Raw genomic sequence first — 6,000 nt, forward strand, 5'->3', positions numbered from 1 at the left:
TAGCTACTCGCGCCCGATCCATCACCATAGAATTGAGGCTCACCAAAATTGGATCGAATCCCATACATCAAAATGCATGACTCTCAAGTAACATGCATTAACACAACAAGGTTCACATAAAGGATCCCCACCTACATCTCATCATTTATGCATCACACCATTCATCATGCAACAACCAATTCATGTTACCACAGGAATAATATCAACAAACAACAATAACTTGTCAACATCTTAACATCATTGACATAACAACATAAATATCACACAATGATATTACAACAATACAATGATTCATTAACCAAACGCATAAACCAATACATTTATTAATACAATAGGCATGTGAATATTATTAAAACATATCAACAATCACTACCAGGTTATAGGTCTAAGCGTTAGCTTTCTAACACTTCAAACGGCATCAAAATCGGACTTACGAAATAAAAGTTATGACTAAAATCGTCGGGATATGTCAACAATTCATTAATCGAATGTATGGACAAAAACTTCACCAACACAGTAGGCATAGGAATAATACTCAAACAATTCAATTATCACCATCACATTATATATCTTAGAGTCAGCTTTCTAATGCTTCAAACCCCAACCCAAAATGATTCACGAGTTGAAAGTTATGATCAAAACCGTGCACGAAGGTGTTACTAAAAAGTTATTGTTTTCTAAAATTTCCAACACAATTTTCATCTTCTTCAACCCCCAAAACGTTCATGAAATAATCACCAAAATTATTTTATTCCTGAAACAAAGTTATAACCCTCTATTTCAGATATTCAACGCTTCAAACGGCACTCGATTTGGACTTACGGATCAAAAGTTATGGCCAAAAGGATTTCGACCGAAAAACATAAAAAAAAAGATTCGCTATAATAATGCAGAATTTTCTGCGTTTTTAATCGTTGGAGGCCTTCCGGACCTCCAATTTAGATTCCTTAAAGAGTCAAACAATCAGAAAGTTACAACTCATGTAATACTTTAGTTATCTAAAGTTAATTTACAGTTTTAACACAATTAAATCATTTAATCACATTTTTAAGATTATGCCTAAAACCTTCGAAATTGCAACAATGGTAAATATAGATTCAATCATCAAAACACAAAAATACACACATATAATGCACATGTAATCCATCATATAATCATCACATAATAACCATCATAGCATCCCAATTCAAAATTATGAATCAAAACACCTAACTCTAAGGAGGTTAAGGGTTCCTCCATTCTAACCTGCTATCATACCCTTTACTATTGGAACAAGTTTTCACCCTTACCTTAGATTTTTCAACAAAATACATACTTCAAGCTCTAACAATGGAGTTTTCCTTTAGCCCTAACATTTGCCTCTTCTCACCACAAAATTCTATTTTACGTAAAAACCCTTCAAACTCTCTTAGTAACATTTTTATCATTAATCTAATCTCTCTCAATTAGGAACTTCCCCCATTGCCCTCACTTATCATCTTATTTACCACCATACCCCTCTTGGCTCTAATTTTATTTTAATAAATAATACTAATATTATTCTTCTTTTTCTCCTTACTTGTTCTACTCTTTTATTTTATTCCAACCAATTAAATAAAATAGTTATAGGCTAATTATTAAAAGTTCTCATTATCCCTATTAAATAAATAAAATAACTAAATTTCATTATTTAATTAAGATGCTCATATTTTAGTTATTTTATTATTTATTTAATTAATTCGAATAAAACATTATTTATTTCAATCACTAATTAAAATTCTAATTAATTATCAACAACTATACCAAATTCTTACTCCATCCATACTTCTATTTTAAGGATACCTACCCCACAATCATATCCAATTAATTTAAAATATTCATTAATCATATAAAAATCTAAATAATTTAAATTAAATAATTAATTAAATTCGGGGTGTTACAAATGGTGTGCAAAATTTTTTGAGCAACCACAATGTTCATGTAAGGAATAAATCCAGTTTGATTTGGGGAGATGATCGAGTCCATAACCCCTTTCAATATGTTAACCACGATCCTACTCAGAATCTTGTAAACCGCATTACATAAATCAATGCGACGAAACTGGCTAATAAGCTTGGATGAGGGACTTTAGGAATGAGACAAATATCCATGCAATTAATCTCAACAATTTGCACAAGATGCCTCCATAACGACATGATAAACTAGCACACAACATCGCCAACAATATCCCAAGAAGTTTGAAAGAATCCAATAGGAAAGTCGTCAGAACCCGAGGATTTCCAAGCCATTTCAAAAGTTGCTTGCTTGATTTCATCCACCACAAGCTCAACTGCCAGACTAAGCTTAGAAACCTCAAAAAGGGCAGGAAACGAATGAAATGTCGTAAAACTTTCACCAACATCAATTTTAGAGGTATACAACTGATAAAAGTTTTCTCTAAAAGTAGTAGCAATATCAAGAGCATCGGTTAACCAAGTCCCATTAACATCCTTAATGGAGTGCACATGCTTGCGGCATCTTCGTTGAAGAGCTTTTATGTGATAGAAACATGTATTTCTATCTCCATATGCTAGCCAATGCTCCTTGGCTATCTGAAACCAGGATAATTCTTCCTGACAAATAATTTTGTGGAGCTCCTTTTGCATGTTAGCTTCCAGCCTACAAATAACAACATAGCAAACAATATCTCAACTAACGAGACATCTTCAGACTGACTGATAATGTGTATATCTATTCTAGACTGATGAGTCTCTGTATCCTTGCCCTTCTCGACAGCAATAGAAGCATCACCTTATTAATGAGCTTATTACTAGTGCACCTCACATATTATTAGCTCAGTTGGATTCAAAAGTGTCATCCTTGCATTTGCTCCACCCTTTCAAGCCTTCAATGGATCTGGCCTTTCACTTGTTGAATTGATGTCTAGGTATTTGATACAAATGCTACATAATTACTAGTTTGTTTAATTATGTTTTTATTCAATTTGAACTGGAAACTGAAACAAATTGTTTGTGTTTTTAGCCTTTTGCCCTTGCAATCTGGATGGGAGTTTGGCTCACGTGACATGCAAAGTAATGCACTTGATGGTTGCTAGTCTGGATGGAAGGTTGGTGTCATAAATTTTGCAACTAAGCTAAAGCAGAATAAGAGTTGTGTTACTGAATTGTTTGTATCAACGTCCAAAAACAATGAAAGGAGGAGAAATTAGAGCTGCGTACCAATCTGCATTAGGACATATTAGATCTGGAATTTAAAAAAAAATGTAAGGATACACTCAAAAAGGCTTTGAGAGGAGGAGAAATGTTTTCTGCATATGCTAGTAATTGCATTGGCTGTTGTGTGGCTCATCTGTTGAAGCATGTGCAGCTAATGAAAAAATTCTTTATGTTTATTAGTGAACATCAATCACGTTGAAGGTTCTACACATGTATTTATGTTGATAAAGTATCAATGTTTTTTATGTAAAGAGATGATTGAAAAAGTAAAATTGAGTATTGAATTGGATTGTGTTTTTAATTTGAAAATTTGTGAGTATTAGAATGATTTTAAATTATTTGTTTCTATAAGGAACCATTGCAAGTTACCATGAGTACCATGCTTTTTTAATTTAAGATACGATTTTTTAAAATTTTAGAAATACATTAGTTGTGGAATTTCCTTCGGAATAAATGTTTCCTGCGAATTTACTTTATATCTGCGGTTTTATCTTTGGATACAAAAATAAAGTTATTTATTGGTGGTCGTAACCCGTCACAATTTTCAATTTACGTCAGTTGTGTAACACTAGAGAAAAGAATGACAGTTGGAGTGACGGTTTTAGGAACCGTCGTGGTACAGCCTAGAGACACACGTTTTTGCGACAGAAACAAAACTGTCCGCGATTAGAAAATAAATGATAATGTTCTTCCCCAATTTCCACAATGTTAGTATTGTTCTTGAACTTTAAGTTTTTAAATGAAATACACTTCACTCTCATTTATTTATTTTTTCCACAGAAAATACATATTAAAAAGGAAATAAATTTAAATTTTATTATATTTATTTAAATTTGTAATTAATTCACTAGGATTTATTGTTTGCAAGAGTTGGTTATGATGATAGAACACTAGGATCTGCGATATTTCCTCAAAATTTGTCTTAGTTTCCAATTGATTATGGATTTATTGATGTTGCACGGATGTCATTCTTTAGTGCCGGGAGTTTGAGTTTCGGAGATATGGTTAACTCGTCTAGCTAAATCCATAGCTCAATTTAAAATCTGAATTTTAAAAAGAATATCGATAAAGATTAATGAATAATGGAATAAAATAATTTTTTAAATTTGAGTTTTTTTGCTTGATGGAATTTTTGAATTTTGAATTTTAAAAGGAATATTAAAGGAGATGAATGAATATTGAAATAAAATGATTTTATAAATATGAGTTTTTTTTTCTTTCTCTAAATCTAGATTTTTAAGATAAATCATTCAAGAAAATTAATCCATTCATAAAGATGATAAGATGAAATTATAGATGAAAATGAACACAACATATATTAAAAAAGAAAAAATAATTATTGTTAATTAAAATTATATTATTTAATATAAAATATTTAAAAAATAAAATATAGTAACAAATTATCAACCATCAATTCTAATCATTTAAATTAAGTAATAATATATCAATAGTAGAAGAGTGTTTATCATTATTCTATTTTTAATTTTTTAGTTTTGAGGTGTTAGTGCTTGAGACACTTTTAATGAGGAGAGAAAGAGAGAATAAGGAAATAAGAATTGTCTTATTGAATTGAATGAATTATAAAACTGAATTATAAAGTGTCTATTTATATACTCCTAAGTGACTTGACTCCTAAGTAAAATAACAAACTAAATAACAAATCTTAAACCATAATTAGCTTTGGGCTTAGATCACACAACTCAACTTGGATTATATCTAATATTTCAACATACACCCTATAATCCAAGTTGTCGAAACACATTAATCATTGTCGATTGAACTATTCCTAATTTCTTTCTCAATGCTAGAAACCTGTCGATCTTCAATCCTTTAGTGAAAATGTCGGCAAATTGTGTTTCACTTGAGTAATGCCTTACTTCAAGTTCACCTCGACTCACCTTCTCCCTTAAGAAGTGAAATCTAGCTTCTATGTGCTTAATTCTTCCATACAAAACTGGATTTTTTACAAGATTTATGGCTGACTTGTTGTCGATCTGCAGTACCATATATTTCTTCACTTCGACCTCGATCTCTTCCATTACAGATCTGATCCAAATTGTTTGACACGCAACATAGGATTCTGGTATATATTTAGCCTCACACGATGATAATGCCAACACATGTTGCTTTCTTGAGTACCATGAGATTGGGGCACCAAATACTTGAAAGAAATATCCAGTAGTGCTTCTTCGATCTTCCTTATCTCCACACCAATCAACATCTGAATAACAAGTAACCATAACTTCTTTGCTTTCAGAGTCTCTTCGAAATAAAATTCCATAGTTTGTCGATCCTTTTAAGTATATCAGAATTCTTCTTGCAGCCTTCATGTTTGACACCCTTGATTCACTCATATATCTGCTCACTAATCCGACTGATAAACATATATCAGGTAGACTTTTGCACACATATCTCAGAGATCCGACAATTTGTTTGGACAAAGTAGCATCGACTTTGTCTTCCTCTCCATGCTTCTCCAACTTCAAATTTGATTCGATAGGCGAAGATGCAGGAGTCGAATCATCCATCCTGAATCTATTGAGTATCTCTTTAACATACTTTCTTTGATGTTGCATCATATCTCTTTAGAATCATGTTTTTATCCAAATCGTTAATTCTGATATTTTTCTTAATAACTTCTGTTATACTTTGTCTAGGTCTTCCTCTTCCTCTAGTTATTTGACTTCTCTACATCTGATCGACTCTCCTTACCACAAAATCTACATATCTTCTCTCTACACATAAAAACACCTAAGTCTATTTTCCACCGTCTTTTCTACTATATGTGTTACCCTAACACTCTCAA

This window comes from Lathyrus oleraceus, chromosome 3 (assembly GCF_024323335.1).
Source record: "Lathyrus oleraceus cultivar Zhongwan6 chromosome 3, CAAS_Psat_ZW6_1.0, whole genome shotgun sequence".
NCBI lineage: Eukaryota > Viridiplantae > Streptophyta > Magnoliopsida > Fabales > Fabaceae > Lathyrus > Lathyrus oleraceus.